Genomic DNA, 23,953 nt, shown 5'->3' on the forward strand with positions numbered 1-23,953 from the left:
AAATGATATAAATTTTGTGCATTCAGGGTGTCGTTATAGTAAACAAATATAGTGAATTTTAAAGAGTGGATTTATTCTATTGTGGTTTATGCGCTGTCGACGAAGTAGATTTAATTCAATCCAATCAATTTAAATGAAATTCAAGAAAAAAATGCGTGTTATTTAATATTCCGTACAAGGAAGTCATGTGGTGTACACATCAGATTTTTTTAATTTAATGTCGGGAAATATAGTGCCTGTCAGTGAATCTGTCATACACAGATTTCCCCATCACCCATGAGGTTTGTGTATTGGGATACGTCCCCATTATTTAACGTGGTGCGATCCCCAGTGGGCATACCCCACGAAAAATTGCCAACATAAAACTAAGGTTTATATTATATATATTTAACTGTTATCATAAGTTTCATGAAAATAAATGTTATTAACTTTGTTATCAAATTTTTTAATCAATTATAATTATTTGTTCTTGATTTTTTATGTATGGCAATTTTTATAAATAATATTTTTATTTTTTTATCACAATAATTTATTTATCTTAATAATAACATTTATTGTCCTGAAACTTATGATAGCAGTTAAATGTAAATGTTATTATTAACCTTATCATTTAAATGTTGTTTGTATTCATTGAATAGATGCTAGTTATTTACCAATTTAATAATTTTAGAGGAATATGCAATCACTGGCAACATTGTATTTCATATCTAGTTTAGGCAACAATAAAAGAAAATTCTGAACTCGGATTTGAAAACCAAATGTAAAAATTAATCTCTTTTTATTGAAACTCCAATTCAGAACTCATCGGGGGAAAATGAATTAAAGCTTCACGAAAGTTGATTAATTTGTTTCGAAAATATGTTTCATTCTTCTAGTCCATTTGAGATCAAAAACGGTAAAAAAGATTTCATCAAATTTTTATTAAAGACTTTAAAATTCATATAAAAACGAAATCTCAAATGTATCAGAATTCCCCCTACATATTTTCGAAACACTTGGAAAAAACGCATAAACACATATAGTGCCAAAATGACAGTTAAAAACTATAGAACTTAAAAAAATTCAACAAAACTTAAAAAAACAAATTTGTCTAAAACCAATTTATGCTAATCCAAAATTCAAAACCAAGTAAGAAATAAAGAACAAAACTAATAGTCATTTGAACAAACTAAAAATTGGGAGGTCTCCGATTATGCTAAACAAATTTTTTAATATCAAGAAAACGAAAAACTGTACTTAAGAGTTTTTTTATAAATAAAAAGGTTAAACCTGACCTTTAAACAGCTAAAAACTGAAAACTTATTTGAAACAATAATTGAAAAAAACTGAAAACTGAATTCAAAAGATGACCAAGCGGTGTTCTTGGAAAAGAAAGTAGAATTCAAACTGCTCTGGGGAAGCCGAAATTTTGTAGTTCTTGGAAAAAGTAAGCGACAAGTTAAAACTGTCCAATAGCAGAACAAAGCATTTTAACATTAGTTCTAATACTATGTTATAACTCTTATACACGGTTGCAATTAATATGTTATACAAGAATAGCCTTGCTTTTATTCCAATTTACTAATTAATTTAGGTACTTTAAGTTTATATAAATATACGTATATTTGTTAATGTTATTGCGGGCCTATAAAAGGAGTGTGGGTTTTGGAATAGAATTTTAAAGAAGACAATATTGTTTTATATTTGAACCAATACTGCTGCTTACATATACTTACTTACTAATTAAACCATAAATATTTATAGGTACCATTGTTTGTCTGACGAAGCAGAAACATATAAACTCATTATTTCTTATTCAACATATTTCAGGGATATTCAACTTAATTGCCTAAATCTTTGGGTATTATGCGTATTTCCTTTTCGGTAATAAATAAAACGAATATAGAGGAAAATAAAAATAAAAAGAGTAATAAAAGAGCTAGAAGTGTTCACTTTCGTCTCTGTAGCGTTACAGGATAGGCTCTCAGGTAGATTTAAGGTTGGGCGGGAAGGAACTGAACCATGGGGAGAGGTAACAGAGGAGTGCCTATTCAACGATTTTAGGGCCCCTGCATACTATGCGACATTGCTGCCGGGCCCATTGTCACCTTTCCACGTCGCTGAGGGGGGAGACCATTGTCACAGAATGAGAGGAGGGAAAATCCTTCATCCCCCCTCCCCGAAGAAGGGGAAAGGGGAATGATTTTCGTATGCACCTGGAATCGGCCAAATAGGGGTCCCCAGGAAAGATTTTTCTGGCTGTCAATTGAAAAACTTGATTGGTGACTGGAGGGACAGGGTAGGTGGAAGGGAAGTTTCCAGATTTTCCTGCGGGGTCATCCACGTAGCTTACGAGCTCATCGCCGGGCCCTGCCGCCCTCCCCCAACAAAGTCATGTCAGGTTTTGACGCTAAAAACTGTTGTTTTTCTACGCTGCAAAAATATTCTTCTCTCACCTTTGAGTGACTAGTTAAAATGTGGATAAGATTTTGGGCAGAGAACCTGTGGTTGAGATGCGTGAAAATATGTTAAGTTGGCAGTCACGAATTTTACACACACACAAAAAAATTTTTGTTACTTTTATTTTATTATTAGTCCAAAGGGATTTCAGTCCCGAAGGACTATTGCTTTCGTTTTGGCATTTTGCGTCGGACTCATAAACGTCGGTTCACTTTTCAAACTGTTGCCACAAAATGTTAAGAGTCCTGCATTATATTTGAAGAAATTAAATAATGAAAAATCTGCATAAATGATTGTCTATTTCTCGCATTGTGATAAAACAATGGTACATAGAGCCATCGAATTTTGAATGACGAAATCCTACTGCGAATATGGGCATCTGAAATCCCAAATTTGGAATTTGTTTTATTATAGATTTTATATTTTGTAAAACTTTAACGAATTTTTGATTTACAAACTCAATGCTTTAAAAGCGAGAAATGGCAGCGTTATATATAAAAAAAAATACTTTTATCTTCAGCTCGCGAGACTGTGTATATCGGAAATTCTAAAGATATGCTTAATTTAGCATTATTTTGCGATATTGCTCTTGAACTGAATTTTATGGTTTAAGTGCAAAGAACATGATATTTAATAAATAAAGGTAACACTCAAAACGTTAAAAAAAAACGCCCCTTTGGACGTAATTTAAAATCTGAAAAATTTCAGTTTTTTTTTTTTTTTTTTTTATTTACTTTCTTATATGTCACGAATTTCTTTTTTCTGTATTATTTATTTCAGAAAAATGCATTTGAAGCCCAATAACAGAAGCAGTTCTCAAACCTCACTTATTTAAGAATATTTTTACAGTTGCAATAAATTACATATCGATAATTGGCGTAAGTTCCTTTCGTACACATATCATTATTACATAATTTTGTAATTTTATGCACCTGCAGTGGCAGTATCATAAAATATTTTATTTCAGAAAAATGTCTTTTACAATTACATCCATATTTATTTTCAAGACCCGGATGAAATATTTAAATTTTCGTACAACTTCCGTTACAAAGTTTTAATACTCTGACTAATATTTAAGTTATTTAGATAACAAGTAATTCTGATTTTAACTTTTGAGAACCAAAGTATGGCAGTAGTTAGCAGCTTTTATCTTATTTGGCTTTTATCTTATTAACATAGCAGCTTTTATCTTAATTGGGGCAGGTAACAGAACTTAAGAACTGCCACTTCAGGTGCATAAAATTACAAAATTATGTAATAATGATATGTGTACGAAAGAAACTTACGCCAATTATCAATATGTAATTTATTGCAACTGTAAAAATATTCTTAAATAAGTGAGGTTATATGCTGGATAACAGCATATAATAATAAGTTAGCTTATTATCTTTATATACCTAATCAAGAGTTCATGAAAAGATAAAGTGGTTCAAGACTGAGCGATCATATAAAATTAAATTTTTAAAATCAAATAACGCAAATAATTCACATACTTCAATGTAATTTCATCTACAATAGATACAGAAATTTCCCTATTGTTCTTTTAGTAATATCACTGTCATCGAAAAGATAATGCTTATATATTATCAGATATAATGCCTCGAAGTAGGCATTAGCACATAGATGCAAAAACCGGTCAGCAATATCCTATCTGTCACAGAGAAAGTATCTCTCACTCTGTGATATACAGTCTCTTAATGACAAGCAGCATATGCTAATTAGCATTATACAATGACATACCTTATTAAACCAGGCATTCAACAAGCAGTCATCTGAAAATCCTATGGCAATAACCTATACAGGTGTGGTTTGTTGTTGTGATTTACCTCACTTGTCTAACATTACAACAAGTAACATCACAACAAGCAAACGAAATTCGTGGCAACAAGACTGCACTGTCGTTGGCAAGAACCTTGAGCACCATATAGGTGACAGTACGAATTTGCTCAGTTTCGTCCCCAAATCTGATGGACAGCACCCAAGGCAGACTCCGAGGGTATAACCTCCACCAGAGGTCCCCCATGCCGCACAGACACTCTACATTTACAAATATTCATGCCTTTTTCGGGATTCAAACCCAGGACCTTTGTTACGACAGTCGCCATCGCTAACAACTATCCCGGTTGGGCGGCAGGTGTGGTTTTGTTTAGTTGATTATGACAAAGCACACTAAGGCTATCTGCCTAAGGGAAAGGTATGCCTTCGTGAAGGACTTTCTAAGGGAAACTGGCTTATATACACGTTACACATGGGGGAAATAACAGTAACCTATATAGAAATGGTAATCTAGAGAAGCAAGAATAAGCTGAAAAAAAGTAAAAACATAAATTATAACTTTAATATTAGGCCAATTTTTTTCTGTTCCTTGTTAGTATTGCAAACATCTAAATCAATTTAGATAAATTTATATTGTTATTTTTAACATTTTTTCCTCCTTTAGTGTACAGTACTAAATAAAATGGAATCTTCCTAACTGGAATAATAAAGAAAATAAACTGAGTTATTTATTAATAAGATGTCGTATTTACTTTATTTCAATTCAATGTTAAAAACTAATTTATTAGCCTAAAGGGCGTTAGCCCTGTAGGGCTATTAATTTTATTTTGCCACTTTGCGTCTAAAACTTTAAATGTCCGTTTCACTTTTCAAATTGTTACCACCAAATATCGCCTTGTATTATATTTAAAGAAATTTTATAACTTTGAATCTGCATAAATGCATATAGGTTTCTCGCATTGTGATAAAACCACGATGCCTAGAGCCATCCAATTTTGAATAACGTAATCCTCCACCGAATATGGGCATTTGGAAGCTCTAATTTGGAATCTGGAATTTATTTTATTAACGATTTCATATTTCGTAACACTTAATAAATTTTTGATTAAGAAACTAAACGATTTCAAAGCGAACAATGGCAACACTGTACGGGAAAAAAAAAATAAATAAATAAATAAATAAAAATATCTCCAGCGGGCGAGACTGTGTATCGGAAATTCTAAAGATATGCTTATTTTAAAATTATTTTGCGATATTGTTGTTGAATTGAATTTTATGGTTTAAGTGCTAAGAATATGATATTTAATAAATAAAGGTAAAACACAAAACTTTAAAAAACGCCCCTTTGGGAGTAATGTAAAATCTGAAAGCTTTCAGATTTTTTTTATATTTATAGAATTATTTTTTGTCCATTTCTTCTTCGGAAAGAAATGTGAATACACTGTAAATGCTTAAAGCAGTAACTTAAATAGCTGGCAACTGCTTCAGTAACAAAAAATTTAACAAAGACTGAGAAAGGAAAACAGGAAAGTTGTTTGTTTAATCCATAAAACAAAGCATCCAAGGATTTTTTTATCTGCCTAATGAAACAAGATGCTTTCGTACAAAACTTCCTAAAAGAAACTGGCTATTATTCATGCAGTATGCACTTAGGGAACAAAACAAACCATGAACGCGATCATGCAGGTAGCCTATTCGCTGTGATCAGAACCCAGATCGAATTACCGGTATTCAGCAATCTTATCCATTTGAACACTGCTGGGGGAAGCAAAAGAGATTTCAATGAAACTTCAGTCAATAATCCATGATCTTTTCTAGAAATGATTTTTAGTCACGAAAATTGGTATTAACATTCTTCACTTACAACCGAAAATTTTTCTTAACCCGAGAAATTTTATTTTCTCATAAAAAATTCTCAATTAAGTAAAAATCTTAGTTCCCCTTCCCGTTTAATTGCTGGGAATATTTAAAAGGAATTTTAACTTGAAAGGGAAAAAAGAAAAAAAAAAAAAGCAGACATCTTGTTTTGTAAAGAAACAATAGATCCGACTTCTGAAAAGAATTCCTCGCTTCCCACAAGAGAAAGATTTATAAATTAATGGAATATTATCGTTCTTTGCACATTATGAAATTACCATTAAACTATTTATTACAAAGAAAAATGTAACTTCCATAAATCACCCGTTAATCCCCGGATCTGACATCTTGATGACTACTTTCTCATCTTGCGATTAAAATGAAATCTTAATTTAGGAAGAATATAATTTTGAGAGCAATTCAGAAGCTCAGAGAAACGTAAAAGTTAATAAAAGAACATTCTAGGAATTATTTTTCTAAGAAAGCGTCCGGAAGATACGTGAACGCACGCAGAGATATACACAGGTTGAAGATTAAATTGTAATAACATTCTTTCTTCAAATATGTATTTTTGTGGTTTTTCTAAGTAAGGCTAATCTGCCTAAGGGAAGATATTCCTTCGTGGAGGGTTTTCCAACGGAAACCGGCTCGTATACACATTGCACATATGCCCACCAGCGGCCCTGCGGTAAAGTCTCTGAACACTGGTAGTTCGGCCGGAGGTTCGAATACCGCGAACGAACTGGCTGCATGCATGTTTTCGTGGTTTTCTCCATATATAACCTGTTAATACGGATCCGTTCCCTTAGAAAGTCCTCCATGAAGGCACCCCTTTCTTCCGTGCAGTGTCTTAGAGCAGAGGACGTAAATAATAATAATAATAATACACATTGCACATGGGGAAAACCAAGAAAACGCTCATGCCGCCAGCCCGTCGGCCGGGACTCGAACCCTGGACCCCGAACTACCAGTATTCAGTGACTGCACCCCTCAGCGGCTGGGGGCTGTATTTTCATGAATTTAAGCCTAAGACTGTGTAGACGCTCTATGCATATTACAGGTATGTAATTTATTTTTAATATGGTATTACGTTGTACCACACTCTCCTCAAATTTTCGAAAACAATTACTACATTTTTGAGCTAAACTATTTTCACACTTTAACATTGAAAAGAATTTAAGAATATGGTTATAGAGGCATTAAGTTATTTTAAGTAGGTTTTAGTTTGGTTTATTTAATTATGGCAAAGCACACTATCTGCCTAAGGGGAGGACTTTCTAAGGGAAACTGGCTCGTATACACGTTACACATGGGGAAAACCACGAAAACGCCCATGCAGCCAGCCCGTTTGCGGGATTCGAACCTCCGACCGAACTACCAGTGTTCAGCGACTTTACCGCTCGGCCGCTGGTGGGCTATTTTAAGTAGGAGATATGGAAAATGAGCAATGTCCTCGCCGGTACTCGAACCTGGACCTCTCGAATACGCACCGAGTGTGCTAACTGTTATGCTGAAAGGAGGGAGAAAGTAAAATACAAAAATATTTACGCTTGATTTTACACTACGTAAAAGTAAACACTATGCACATATTTTTAACTTTACAAATCGAATTCAAATGTTTTTGGATTTGGAGGCATTATAATGTTATTCTAATTCACTTTTACTTCAAATACTCAGTATTTGAAGTAAAAGTTTTATGCGTCTATAAAGGAAATATTCAGTCTTTCGAATTTTATAAATGATAAATTCACAAGATATTCTACAAGTTAATTAGTTTAAATTACAAATTAAACCAGTTTTAGAGCCATTAAACTTGAAAGCATAGCTAATAATTGCTGATGTACTAAATATCATTTACTGTGTTTGCAAAAAATTGCTTAACATAAATGAAAACTATCAAACAAAAGGTATTTTCAAGTTAATTTTTTTTTATTCAACTTACATATATTACCCTCATAACAAAACTGAACTCTTTAAAACATCTGATAAATTTGCAAATTTTTTATAATGCATTTATATGTAACCATTGTCTCTTCAAAGTTCTCATGAAATTTTCATGACTAGAAAAGTTCATTTCATAACTAGAAATTATTATAATGGCATTTCGTGTAACAAGAAATCACTACAAAGTCATTCTACATAAGACGATAGATGTTTAAATTTACCTGTCTGTTTCCTTATTTTGAAGAAATTATGCATAAATCCTTCAGTTTGATCTTGCTTAAGCCAAACTGGAACATCTTTGGAACCTGAAAAGGGATAAAAAACGATTATTGGAAGTTGAAAATTAATTTATAAATACAAAATACTCGTTATGTTATATGAGAGCCCACCAGCGGTCGAGCGGTCGCTGAACGCTGGTAGTTCGGTCCGAGGTTCGAATCCAGCGAACGGCCTGGCTGCATGGGTGTTTTCGTGGTTTTCCCCATGTGTAACGTATATACGAGCCAGTTTCCCTCAGAAAGTCCTCCACGAAGGCATCCCTTCCCTTATGCAGATAGCCCTAGTGTGCTTTGCCATAGTTAAATAATTAAATACACCGTTATATTATATGCTACGAAAGGCGTCTTCCGGTTTCAGCCAGTCCTGTTTGCTCAGCTTATAAGGTATTTCTAACGCCTTCTTAGCATGCCTTCGTAGTGCAGTGGTCAGCACACTCGGCGGGTGTTCGAGAGGTCCGTGGTTCGATTCCCAGCGAGAGCATCGATTGTTTTATTAAAAAATATAATCATTCAAAGTATTTTCGCCCAATATGCTGCTTAAATTTAAACAGTATACAAAAAAAGTAAAAAAATTAGAATCTATTTGACACAAAGACCCCCAAAAAGTCAAATTCAATACCAATAAATTTCAAAATATCCTATAAATATACAAAAGAAGAATTAAAGAAATGTGAAATTAAAACCTATAAATTAAAAATACTTACAGTATACCTTTACAGAATACCAAAGTAAAATTGGTTCTAAATTTCTTACTTTTTGTCTCTCAAATATATTTACTATTTTGAATTGGAAAAAGTAATAGCATCTTTGTCAGATTCAAAACTTGATCAGCAGGAGAAGAGACATTCAATGACAAACTCTTTTTCTGACAAAACAGCTGTTTCTGTCCATTTCAAATTAACTGATGCATTAAAAATTAGTTATTTTAAATTACTTGTACCTCTGAATATTTGAAACGCCACCCCTACATAACAATTTTAGCACATAAGGGCTGTGTTTAAGCTCGATCTCGATTGTGATCAGTGGTCCGCTAGAGGGTCATCATTACCATTACATTTTTTTTTTTTAGAATTTAACTTGCAAAAAATGATGTATAAAAGAAGAGGAAGATAGAGAAAATTTGAAAAGTGACATATCGTATTTAATCGAGTGGTAAAAAAGGACTTCCCCCTTTTTTGTTATATTTTCGTTCTAAAATTTAGGAGTGCCTTACAATAGAATATTTTAATAAATAAAATTGCAGAATGGAATTAAACTACCCCACTATGTGGAATATTGTTGCTGTCGTGTCCATATTACATGTAAGAATGGTTGCCAGAGTCTACTTCCAACAGTGGTTTTCCCCATGTGTAACGTGTATACGAGCCAGTTTCCCTCAGAAAGTCCTCCACGAAGGCATCCCTCCCCTTAGGCAGATAGCCCTCGAGGCTTTGCCATAATCACACACACACACACAAGCTACTTCAAACAGAGGTTGGACTTCTATTTTCCACCCAATTTTGAGGGAAAGCACAATTTGGGGTGGGGGATACACCAACCTCTCGAGAGAGCCTTCGCTTCGCCGCATATTTAGAGTGCCCTCATCCCGCACAGACACTATACAGTTACAAATCAACCCGAGCCCCTCGGTACCGCAGTAGGCTTCCCTAACCACTATACCATCTTGGCAACATAATTACACTATTTAAATATTAAATAAAAACAGAGATAATTTCCATAATATAAAAACTACATAACTTATTATAATAGACATTCCTGTTAGTTAAGCGATCTAAATTTAGGCTTGCGTCAGCTAGTTACTGCTTTGGCTGAAAATAAATACGTAATAATGTATCCTTAACTTTTCCTAACTTTTCTAAATTGCATAATTTAATTTAGCTGGCTTTTAGCTCTAATCAAAACCATATGAATTCTAATCAGAACAAAGCTCTCATTAAATATTCACCTACGTTTTAATTTCTTTTATAAATATGTGTGGGGTTTGAAAATTATTTCATTTATTACCTCAGTGATATAAAGCAATATTCGTTTAGCAATGTCTTTAAGATGTACGGACAAAATTACTTCTTAAACAATCCACTTTTTTACTTCCTTGTACGAAGTAAAAAGGAAGTATTGTAATCGCGAAAAGTTTCAGGCAGCATATTTCAACGAAAATATCCATTTTGACAGCTATCGAATGCAATTTAACGATGTTTTTGCGTGATATCTGTACGTAAGGACAGAATAAAAGACTCTTTTCCTCCAAAAAAATTATAAAACTGCTTTAAAATTAATTCTGAAGAGAATTTTTCGTGGCGTCTGTATGTACGTATGTACGTACGTATCTCGCATAACTCAAAAACGAGTAGCCTCAGAACGTTGAAATTTTGTATACAGGACTGCTATAACATGTAGACGTGCACCTCGTATTTTGGTTGCAATCGGCCGCACCAAACGTATATAAATATACTTATATATATATCCACTCTGTTACCCGGCTCAGTGACCTCAGTTTCTTTACTCTTATATGTTTGTAAATTGTACATTTTTTGCTTTAAAAACGATTGAATTATGTTGTTTTTATCTTCCGGTTAAGGTTTTTATGCCTTTCGTAAATCTGTGTGCAATATTTTTAGAATTATCAACAATTTTAAAGTTGTCTAAGTGCCGCTAAGCCTTTTTTTATGGCGGCCATTGATGTTTACATTTGAAACAGGAGACTAGTGGATTTGTTGCCAATCTAGAGAAACTTAGCTTCGCAACAACAAAGATAACGCATTCATTTATTATTGCCAATTAAATCATGCTTAATTCTTTCTGGAATTTTTTCGAGAAAATAAGTGTTTAACATTTACTTCGTAATTTTTAATATAAATATTTTGAGTTTTTATGTATTTTCGCCTTCTCGCGAAGTGAGAACTGAATGAATTGAATGAGAAATACTCAATCCTCTGTAAAAAACTGTTTCTTTTTAGTTTTGTTTGCTTAATTTCTTTTATACATCGTTCTTGCTTAATTATATTATTTGAATAGAACATATGACAACAATTAGATTATTCTATTCTTAAATTAAAGAATAGAATTATCTAATTGTTGCCATATATTCTATTCAAATAATATAATAAAGCAAGAACGATGTATAAGAGAAATTAAGCAAACATATATTAATTTTGTGCAATTTTGTGATATCGTAATTTCGTAACGTGTAATATCGTAATATCGTAACAATTTGTGCAATTTTGTGATATCAATTTTGTGCGTTATGAGTTATAATATGAACGAAATATATAAGTTAACTGTTATATAATTATTGGATTATATAACAGTTAACTTAGTTTCCGTTATATAATTATTATATAAGTTAACTGTTATATAATTATTAATATTGTTACGTGAATCTAGCGCCAGAGTGTCGCTATGGTAAACAAATACTAGAGTGAATTTTAAAGAATGCATTTATTCTATTGTGGTTTATGCGCTGTCGGCGAAGTAGATTTAATTCAATCCAATAAGTTTAAATGAAATGCAAGAAAAAATGCGTATAATTTAATATTCCGTACAAGGAAGTCATGTGGTGTACACATCAGATTTTTTACTCTGATCAGCAAAGTACATTTATAATACAACACGACAAATAAAAGACTTAAGGTCCCGTCGATGAGCAGCAAATCCTGATCTTTATTCGTAGCAGTCGAAAACTGCTAAGCGAAAACAATAATATGAGATGTTAAAAGTTGTTTACACTTTCAGATTACGTTGTTTACAGTTTTCAACAGGTAAAAGTTAGAAAATTTCCCACCACTTAATGGCTTTATATCCGCTTTCCAAAACAAGTGGCTTTGAAGAAAAACACTCACTTGAACGTGAGGAGGAATAGGCACGATGTTCCGGCTGGGTGATTTATGATCTTTTAGGTCTAGTCTGTCATAGAGGACATTGTACCTCGTCCTCATTGTCCCTTCGGGCGACAGTTCATCGAATGACCCTTTCTCATAATTGGCCCACCCCAAGGCACCCTTACTCTTACTAGAATGACAACAGCGATTTAAGGGGACTGATACACCTTAAAACCCGTAAGATGTTCGAATAGGTGATTGTTGCAAGAATTGGGATAACTTATTTATTTTAAAAGCAATTACTACAAACTTTTTACAGCTGACTATATAATATAGCTGCTTTTTGAAATAGTAATCAGAAAGTTTATGTTGCCACAAATATTTTTATAATTTAATCCGCTTTGTGACAACATTTTTCGTCATGTTTCCAACTTGCGCGCACAGTTTAAAACATTCTGTTTCACAATTTAATTCTATATTTAATATATAGCTTTTATAACATTTGGAAACTACTGTGAACCTGAAATTCTAAAAATTTCATGTTAAGTTTTTATTTTATTTTGAGCTGAGTTTATAAAATGTATTTTATTATTAAAAAAAAATTGTAATGTTTTCGTCCATAAAATTTTCATTATTAAAATATTCATCAGATTGTTGGTTCAGTTAGAAAATAGTGCCCATATAAAGAATTCCATCAAATTTCAATTATATACCATTAGCCATTTTTAAAGTATCTTGCGCGCAAGGTGGAAACATGGCGAAATATTTTGTCACAAAAGAGGATTAAATTACAAAAATATTTGTGGCAACACAAACTTTCTGGTTACTAGTTTCCAAAGCAACTATATTATGTAGTCAGTTGTAAAAAGTTGGAAGTAATTGCTTTTAAAATAAATAAAATATCCCAATTCTTGCAACAGTCACACATTCGAAGATCAAGAGGGGTTTAATGTGTACGAGTCCCCTTAAGAAAACTGATAAAAACGCAGAGAGAATTTTAGTCCCTTTTGGTTACATCATTTTGATAAATGCGTGAATCTAACTGTGTTTTAGTAAATTGTTTAATATGTTTTAAAATATGCAGCAATTTGTTCAACAAGTGCGCATATAAGCAGTAATACTTAACCGCTTATCAGCTAATCAGTTTTGGTATTCCTGCTCCTCTTACTCTAGCAACGTATTTGTTGATGCAAAAAATTACTATTATGAATGATTTTTAGCTAAGCATAATTAAATCCCAAGCCATTTTTAGCCCAAATGGGCGTTAGCCCAGAAGGGCTACTAGTCTCGAAACGGCATTTTTCGTCGAATCACTGTAAACGGCTGAATCACATTTCAAATTGTTGCCACTAAATGTTATCGCCCTGTATTATATTTAAAGAAACTACGAGGGTAAGTTGAAAAATAAGTTTTCCCTGTCGATTGTGGTCAGAGTTGTGTATGAAAGTCAAAAAATAGAATGAGACATTAAAGATATGACATACCTTTATTTTTCCACATATGTACCAAGTACATTGAGACATTTGTCATATCGCTTGATAAGCTTCAAAAAGCCCTTCAGGTAAAAATCAGGGCTTTGCATATGGAAGAAGCGTTGAACGGCTTGTTTCACTTCAGTATTGCTTCCAAAGCGCCTTCCCCCGAGATTTTTCTTCAAAGCCGGAAACAGATGGAAGCCGCTTGGTGAGAGATCAGGACTGTATGGCGAATGGTGTAGGCGCTCCCAACCAAGAGTTGCAAAATGGTTTTGCGTTGCCGTCGCCGAATGTGGTCTGGCATTGTCATCCAACAGCAGAACGCCAGATGTGAGAAGGCCAGGCCACTTTTTTCGAATCGCCTCTTTCAATTTCGACAGGGTGTTACAGTAGCGCGTAGCATTGATAGTTCCAACCTCCAAAAAGTCCAGCAACAAAACTCCTTGGGCGTCTCAGAAAACTGTGAGGAGCACTTTACCTGCAGAGGGAATTGTCTTGAACTTCTTTCGGACAGATGATGACGGACAGGTGATGAATATATGTATGTTTCTCGCATTGTAATAAAACAACGATACCTAGAGTTGTCAAATTTTGAATAACGTAGTCTTTGATCCGAATATAGACACCTGCAAGCCTGGATCTTCGATTTCGAATTTGTTTTTAATTTATTTCATGTTTTTTAAAATTTAACGAATTTATGTTTAAAAAATTATTCAACAATTTCAAAACGAGCAATGGCAGCACTGAAGAGAATAAAACATTTTTAGCTCCAGCGCGTGGGACTCTCGATCGGAAATTCTAAAGATATGCTCTTTTTAAATATTCTTAGTCCAATGTGGCGTTAGCCTAAAGCTGTCGAAACGTATATGTGGCTGTAAATTGGGGGGGGGGGATGTCCTTTGAGCGTAAAATAAAATCTGAAAGCTTTGACATTTTTTGTTTTTATTTTTGTGATTTTTGTTTTTTCAAAGAAATCTTATTGAATTTACTATATAAACCTTATTACATTAAAAAGAGCAGCTTACATAACATATAAGATCGCGTCTGGCAAAATAAAAGTCATGAGCACAGCCAAGACTCGGAAACTGACGGAGAAAAGCAACTAGAAAGTTCAGAATTAAATCCCTTGAGTAAATGTTGCCACTGTTCGAAACACAAGATCTTTAATTTATCTATCATATGTCATCGTGCATAACGAATTTTTAGCGTTGCTTTTCGGCAAAGCACGACAACTTCAATTTATTTGTCAAAATTTAATCTATTACTGTTAATTAACAATCTACGGAATTTAAAGGCGTTCACTTCTTAATGAATTTTTTTTTTAACACTGCAGCTTATTGGCATAAATCATAACGCATTTAATTTATAATGAGTACAACTGATAATTTCTATGAAGTTTCGCAGTTTTGTGTAAATGATAGATATTTCTAACCTCACATATTTTGTCACTGGTTCAGAACCACTTGAAAAAAAAAATTGTATTTTAAGTATTTAAATTTTTTAAAAATTTTTTATAAAAAATTTTAAATTTTAAATATTTTAAATAATTTATCTTTAATTTTTTTAAAAAATTAAATTTTTTTTTAAATTTAAGGTAGATTTTTTTAAATTCAGGCCGTAATCCGAAGCTTCCACACTGCAATTTTTTTCATTTGTCATTTCGCACTTGCTCGATTTTTAGTATCTGGGGCAAGTGTTGTTATTTACACACAAATACTTTTATTCGTTAGAAATAAAGACAGAAGATGAAATCCCAGTTGATGAAATTTAATAATTTTCATTTATCTTCCACGTGATGAAAGTGCATTGCTCATCAGTGTAAAAAAAATAATTATATAAAAAGCAATTTTATTTATAGTTCATTAAAACATTTTGCAAACAAGTTTTGTGTTGTGACTTATCTCACTTGTCTGACAGCAGCATCAGAATAAGCCTAAGAAATTCATCGTGACAAGGAGTGCAAGATTGCGCCTGTCATTGGTACTCAGAGTGCCCCCATACCGCACAGACACTATCCTCACAAACATCCATATCTTCTCCGGGATTCAAACCTAAGCCCTTCTGTATGGCTTTCAGAGTCACTAACTACTATCCTGGGTGGGCGGCGCAAACAAGTTTTACTTTACGAAACTCATATAACAAATTAAATACTTTTCTTAAATAATATAACAACAGTATATACGTATATTACATTATAATACATAATCTATCTTAACACTAGTTTTTTGCACATCAAAAAGGAAATATAGAGGTGGTGATAATGTTGCTATAAAACGTAGGCTGCAGTATTCTATCCGTTTCTTCTTTTTCTAATTTAAACGAAATGGTAACTTTCTTTGTCTAAATGTTAATGTGAGTTTTGAAATTTTCCTGTTTATATATATATATCATTTTGCGTGTAGCAGAATGTGCACACTGGGGAAATTTCGAACTTTTAAAATTGAGTTTTTGTAATTTAATTTTTTTGTTTTGGGGAAACGAAGCATTTCAATGCTATTAGTAATGTAACCTCAGTTCTACAGTTGGTAAAAGTAAGTATTTAAAAAATTTTCTAATGGTAAATCCTTCTTTGTGGTGTTAGTCAAATAATCTAAAATTTTCTAAATGCAAGCTCCTCTTACAACTGATATTTACGTATTATTCAAAAAGGTATTGTATACAATGATGCAGAAATAACATTCTACGTTTTATTGAAAATTTCTATTTTATGCTTTTTATTTCGATGTTTTTTAACGATGAAACGATGAAATTATTTTCTATAAGCGAACTTCAAATGATGCTTCATTCCTTAATTATTTATATACTTAAATATAGCGTAATAAAAATCATAAAATAGAAATTTTCAACAAAACGTAGAACGTTATATAAAACATTCAGGGATGTATCAACAGTGGAATATCTGTGATCAAGGAATTTAAAATGAATTAATTGCTTTATGAATAAAAGAGCTTTGATACCAAATTTCCTTCTTGTTGGAAATATGGTAATACGTTTAGTAAATAGTAAAAAATATGTATATAATTCTTATGAAGATTTTTAGCCCCAACGGGCTTTTAGTTTCAAAAAGGATTTTGCGTTGTCCAGAAAATCACTTTTCAAATTATTGCCACCGAATACTATCGTTCTGTATTACCTTTAAACAAATTAAATAAAGAAAAATAAAGATCTTTATTGAGGTTACAGCAAAGAGCTATCTGCCTAAGGGGAGGGATGCCTTCGTGGAGGACTTTCTAAGGGAAACTGGCTCGTATACACGTTACACATGGGGAAAACCACAAAAACGCCCATGCAGCCAGGCCGTTCGCGGGATTCGAACCTCGGACCGAACTACCAGTATTCAGCGATTTTACCGCTCGGCCGCTGGTGAGCCGAAAAATAAAGAAGAATCTGCTTGTACGCATGTTTCCCGCTTAATGAAAAAACGACGGTAACCAGGGTCATCAAATTTTGAATAGCGTTATCCTTCACCCAAATATGTGCCTTTGGAACTCCGAATTTCATATTTCATTTTTAGTAAAAATTTAATGAATTTTTGAGTAACAAGCTCAACGATTTGAATGCAAAAAGTGGCAACACTACGGTATAAATTATTTGAATCTCCAGAGCTCGAGACTATCTATTGGGAAGTCCTAAGATATGCTGTTTTTAAATATTTTGTGATTTTGCTGTTAAATTTTATGAAGCATAAATGCGAAGAACATGATATTTAATAAATAAAGTTAACATGTAAAACTTTAATTATAAATAGACAAAAAAAGTTTTGCTAGCCATCCGGCAAAGAAACCTAAACATTGATATGATAAAGTGAAAAAAGATTGAAAAAAATAGAAAAACGTATGCCAACAAGTAACAATGCACATGGAATTCTAAACAGATGCTGTTATGGTATTTTTAAAAATTTTCTAATTTTGTTGTCGAATCGTATACGACATAAATGCGAAGAAAATGGTGCTTAATAATAAAGCTAGCAGAAGTGAACCAAACAACAGACTGGTAAACTGCGAGCTTAGCGAGTTCGTAAAAAAACCGTAACCAATCCTTTTGGACCATTGTTGAAATCTGAACTCTTTCAAATTAAAAAAAATTTTTTTTTAAGTTAATGGTGTTCCCCTTTATCGTTTCTCCCCCTTTTTTTTAAACCTCCCGCCAACCTATATATAATATAAAATTTTTGGATCCAAAAATTTGATAGTGAATTTTCATTGAATAAAAGATGAACAAGGGTCTCCACAAAACATTTTTGCTATTTTTACAGTGATGTCTGCCTATGTAGCATGTATGATAATTTTTATCCTCGATAACTCTTATATGAAACTTCCCATAAATTTCTATTATCTTTATTTAAACCTTCTATATGATTACATTTTGGGTAAAATTCAAAAACTGGAAGCGATACTTTACTTCATGTCCATAACAATTTTAAACCATCGGAAGTGGTACTTTACCAGAAGCTCATAGCAGTTTATCAACAATCAATATACAAAAAAAAAAAAAAAAAAAAAAAATGCTTACGGAGATAAGCCAAAATGTATTGCCGCAACTGAATGAGTATTCACGCCTAAATATCGAGGAAATATACATGCAGATCAAACTAAATTTAGATTTGTTAATATTTTAAAATATAAGAAACTGCACAGAAGAAAAGTAACTGATATTTTATTCAACTGCTCAATATAATGGGCAAGCATTTGATTATGTCGGTATAAATTAGAACAAACAGATTTTAAATATGACCAATTATACCTAATAAAATGTATTCCAAAATTTCGCATCATAGATCTTTATATTAATTCGAAGAATAAATTATATTTTGTTTTCAATAGATCAGCCGGAAGTGATACTTAACTTGAAGCTCTTTGGAATTTAAAAACATGGAATTGACCGGAAATCATACTCTGATCGCATCAGATTTTTAAAATCATCATTTATAGTATCTGAATCAATAATTGATATTTATATTTTTAATGATAACAAAATTGAATTATCTACCTAAATTCTCAATTTATAATATACCCAATGAAATGTATTCCAAAATTTCGCATAATAGAGCTTTACATTAATTCGAACAATAAATTATATTTTGTTTTCAATAGATCAGCCGGAAGTGATACTTTACTTGAAGCTCTTTCGAATTTAAAATCATGGAATTTACTTTACTTCATTTATTATTTAATTAATTATTTTACTTACTTGAAGCTCTTTGTAATTTAAAAGCATGGAATTGACCGGAAATCATACTCTAATCGCATCAGATTTTTAAAATCATCATTTATAGTATTTGAATCAATAATTGATATTTATATTTTTAATGATAACATAATTGAATTATCTACCTAAATTCTCAATTTATAACCACGTTATTACTATCCCAGGGGCCACAAAGGCGCACCTATTAAAGAGAGCATTTCAAGTTTCTTAGAAAAGAAATGCCAAGGACTCTCACATCTGTTGATTCATACTCAGGAAGTGGAACCGAGCTAAGAGCCCAGGTATATCAGATGATAGTACTTCCGCTTCTACCTCCTCAGTGGTAAGTACTTTCATGCAGCGGCGTGAAAGTGTACAGGAAGTTTACTGTATCTTACCGGCACTGGGAGCCACTCTGTACGTGGGGTACATATGTCTACAAATAAATGCCGCCTCCTCTTCTATTATTTGGAATGGAAGCACAATTGACTGCGTAGTATAAACATACTTGCAATTGCTGCCGTTGGTTGATGTTTGCGAAGTTCTTCTAAATGGCCCCTCTTCCTTTTACGACTTATTTGAGCAAAGCTTTCAGCTAAAGAGTTATCATTACATTAATTTCTGATGACTGGAGACTTAGTATCAATATATTAAGACATTAATAATTTTTGGATTGGATTGGATTATTGTAATTTGGCACAAAACCTGTCGAGGTTATCTGCGCCAGACAAATGGTAACAATGCAATTAGTCACTTGTAAAAACTTCCAGCTTAGGTAAGAAGAGACAGATTACGGTCTATGATAAGAGCTGATATCTTTTAAAAAACAGGTTAAAGTCTATTATAAAAGCCAATATCTTTTATAAACAGAAACAAATTACGATGATGTGTTTTTCCAATTAAATTTCCTAAGTCCAGTTCTGAACAATTAAAATGTTTTTGGCGAAAATAATTAAAACTCTGGCATTCCACCAAGATATGATAGACTGTCAGATCTGCATTGCAGTTTGGGCAGCTGGAATTCTCTTCTCCCTTCAGAAGATGCTCATGGGTCAGGCGACAATGGCCAATTCTCAGTCGAGTCAAGAGGACATCTTCCTTTCTATTAGCCATACATGGCCAATATCCAATGGTGGGTTTTATATTTCTCCGCTTGTTATATACTTTGTCATCCCATTGCTTCTGCCATTTCCTGAGGATTTTGCTTAACAGATCATTAGAGATTACCTGAGCATTGAAGAAACTTTTGGTATATTAGAAATAACGTGAGTCACTAAAAGCATTTAAAAAATGGTAAACATTTCAGTACACTGATATCCATTTCCAGAGATTCCGTTTCATAAGGATACATTTAAATTCATCCTGTGCCAAACTTACTGATTGATAAAGGGAATGGTTACTGTACAGGGAATGAGTCGATTGGATAAGAAGATATGAAAATTATAAGATAGGCCAAGCTATTAATATCCGACATAGTTTTTATTAGATCTAAAATGTTGGGTTTACTTTAGACGGCTTGAAATAACAAAGTAGAATCAGAAAATTCCAGCTAATCATGAATTATGACCAGAAAGAATTTAGTTGTTCTCCATAGTGACCGGAAATCAACATTTGCTTTATCAAGACTGCTCGGTGGTCAGATTAAAATTATTGAATTTTTCATTAGGCAAAATTTTTTCACGCAGAGGGATTTAATAATTACTTATATCTTTTAATTCTTAGCTCAAAGGGGCCATTTGCCCAGAGGGCCTATTAATTTCGTTTTGGCATTTTGCGTCGATTCTCTATAAATGGCAAATCATTTTTTAAATTGTTGCCACCAAATATTAGAGCTCTGTGTTATATTTATAGAAATTAAATAATGAGGAATCTGCATGAACAAATGTATGTTTCTCGCATTGTGATAAAGCAACGGTACCTAGAGCCATCAAATTCTGAATAACGTAATCCTCCACCGAATATTGGCATCTGGAAGTCCTAATTTAATTTTTTTTTATTATGTGTTTAATATTTTGTAAAGTATTTATGATTTTTGATTAAAAAACTCAACGATTTCAAAGCGAGTAATGGCAACACTATATCAAAAAAAAAAAAAAAAAAATTCTCCAGCGCGCGAGACTGTGTATCGGAAATTCTAAAGGTATTCTCTTTTTAAATGTTTTGTGATGTTGTTCTTGAACTGAATTTTATGATTTAAGTGCGAAGAACATGATATTTAATAAATGAAGGTAAACATACAAACTGTTAATAAACCCCCCTTTAGTTGTTATATAAAATCTGAAAGATTTGAAATTTTTTTTTCTTTCTTTCTTTTTCTAATTCTTAAATGAAAGATTCGAGGTTCCAAAGATTCAAGAATATTTCGGGATTCGGACTCAAGATAATTTTAAATTCGATATTTTCTAGTTATTAACTTACACTGAAGTTAAATTCACATCCACTACTTTTCGGATCTTCTGTTCTTCATGCGCTCTCCCCCCCCTAAAGTATTAAATAGTTGCAATACAAATAATGCCATAAAACTACCAGTTATAAAGCTACTTAAGTATTGTCAAAATTCTAATCACTTTCAGTTTTCTTTAATGGTAATATTGATTTGTGAGTGAGCAACTCAGGAAAACAAAAATGGATAGAACAGAACAATATAAAATATTTTATCTTCCCTTGACTTTACAAACTTGCACAAAGAGAAAAAAATGTGAATAAATAAATAAATTATTTAATAATAAAAAAATCTGTATGCTTTCGGATTTTATATTACAAAGGGGCTTTTTTTTTTTTTTTTTTTTTTTTTTTTTCATTTACACATGTATACATGTTTTGACGGCATTTGTGCTAACGCCTCTTTGGGCTAAAAATATTTAAAAAGAGCATATCTTTAAAATTTCCGATAGACAGACCCGCGCGCTGGAGATAAAAATATTTTATTCAGTATCCGTACTGTGTGTTTCCACTGCTCTCTTTGAAATCGTTGAGTTTCTTAATCAAAAATTCCTTAACGTTTTAAAAAGAAATAGATAATTAAACAAATTCGAAATTCAAGATTCGGGCTTCGGGTGCCCATATTCGGGCGGAAGATTACGTTATTCAAAATTTGATGGATGTAGGTATCTTGTTTTTAGACAATGCAAGAAACATACATACATTCATGTATATTATCCCTTATTTATTTTCTTTAAATATAATACAATGCGATAATATTTGGTGGCAACAATTGAAAAGTGGCAAGCCTTTATAGTGATTCGACGTTTCGAGTCTAAGAGCTCTTCAGGGGTAATGCCTCTTTGGGCTCATAAATAACTCATAAAATTGAACGTTTGTAAAAAGAGAAATAGCGTTAAAAAATGTGAAATGTTATGGGAATCATATGGTAGTTCCTAACAATGCGTAATTTGTAAACTGAAGATTCGTAAAAACGTTTCAGTTAATTCGCATATTTTTTGACTGCATGATTCAGAAGTAAAAATAAGAGACAAAAATTATTAATTCTAAATGATTAACTTGAATTTACAACAGATTCTAGAAGAATTTTTAACTATCTGGGCTACTGGGATCATAATTTATGCGGATGTTCGATAGGTCTTAATAATTGGGTTGTCTCATTCTGTAGACCATACATCTTTTTGCTTCAAAGAAAAATGCAGGAATTTTCCCTTTTTGTTTACTCTATTTCATTTAAACAAAGCTTATGCAGCTAAAAAAGTTAAATGTATTTTTATTTACTTAATAAATACAAAATACATTTTTCCTACAGAATCAAACAATCAAATGATTTACCACTTGACTAATGATATAATCAGTTTTATTCCTCCCCATAAAACCAAAAGCATTCCTGTCGAATTATCATGAAACTATTTCAACACGAAATATTAAAATTAACGATGTACTAAAACCTATTTTTGCACTTAGATCTCCATAGCAAATTTTGATTTCTTTAAAAAAGGAAATATAAAATAATAAAAAAAAAAAAATGAAAAGAAAGGTTTCAGATTTTATATTCCTCCCGACTTTTTTAAAAGTTTTGTGCGTTACATTTATTCATTAAATATCATGATCTTCGCATTTATATCACATAAAATTCAATTCAACAGCAATATAGCTGAATATTTAAAAACAGCATATCTTTAGAATTTCCGATAGATAGTCTCTCGCGCTGGAGGTAAAAATGGTTTTTCCTGTACAGTGTTGCTATTGCTGTCTTTGAAATCGTTGATTTTGTTAATCAAAAATTCGCTAAGCTTTACAAAATGTGTAATAGATTTAAAAAAAAAAAAAAAAAAAAAAAATTCAAAATTTGGGCTTCCAGATGCCATGTTCGGGTGAAAGATTACGTTATTCAAAATTTTACGGCTTTACGCAACGTCGTTTTCTCGTAATGCGAGAAATATACTTACATTCATGCAATTATTTATTTATTATTCAGTTTCTTTAAATATAATACATGGCGCTGATATTTGGTGGCAACAATTTAAAAGGTGATAAGGCGTTTATAGTGAACCGACGCAAAATGCCCTTTTGAGACTAACAATCTTCTTTGGGCTAAAAAATCTTAAACGTTATTTTAATAAATTGATGTTTAAAATTAAGTGTAAAAGAACCTCATTTTGGTGTAGATTTAGACTTAAACTCTGTCAATTTAACTTTTGTTTTCCTCCTTCGAAGAAAAGAACGTCTGATCGCAAGTTTTGGATCGAAGTTTTATTGAAGATGTTAGCAAAATAAGGCTGCTCTTTTTTTTTTTTTTTTTTTCTCGTGGAGGGGGGGAGGTTTAATTTTATATTAGCGTATTTTTCTTCTATTTGAAATAAATTATTCTTTAAAAATTTGCGCTTTCTTTATTCTTTAACGCAATTCAAATCAACAAAAGAATTTAAAAGTGTGTGAAAAATTAGCAGCAAGCGTAACTTTATTTGGGTTTACAAGAAAAATAAACAACCCGGCCAATTCTGCAGAATGCATGTATGTTGAGTGTGATTAATTATAGTTTCACTGTATAGGAAAAACAAACGCATCAGTACCACTGTTCAGTAATCACGTGATTTTCTTTAAACAGCGGTATGCTGAGAAATGAGTTTGTTTGATTCAGTAAATTTGATTTAGATTGAAATTCCACGCCGAACAAATATTAATTTAGAAATCAAACAACAAAATCAGCGTTTGTTTGAAAATTTTCGCAATA

At 32.3% G+C, this 23,953-nt stretch overlaps 2 long non-coding RNA genes across 6 annotated transcripts in view; one reads left to right on the forward strand and one right to left on the reverse strand.

Annotated features, from left to right (window-relative positions):
• LOC118194396 (uncharacterized) overlaps nucleotides 1-23,953 on the reverse strand; it is a 1,067,480-nt gene that overhangs the window by 254,451 nt on the left and 789,076 nt on the right. For all 5 annotated transcript variants that reach the window (XR_015043453.1, XR_015043456.1, XR_015043455.1 and 2 more), the window contains one exon: nucleotides 8,238-8,321. This is a non-coding gene — a long non-coding RNA (uncharacterized LOC118194396). The remainder of the gene's footprint in view (nucleotides 1-8,237; nucleotides 8,322-23,953) is intronic.
• Nucleotides 1-23,953, forward strand: part of LOC146995010 (uncharacterized) — a 144,479-nt gene that overhangs the window by 50,961 nt on the left and 69,565 nt on the right. The window lies entirely within an intron of this gene.

Source organism: Stegodyphus dumicola, chromosome 10, assembly GCF_044657685.1.
Source record: "Stegodyphus dumicola isolate Sdum_Otavi_A_Nest chromosome 10, ASM4465768v1".
NCBI lineage: Eukaryota > Metazoa > Arthropoda > Arachnida > Araneae > Eresidae > Stegodyphus > Stegodyphus dumicola.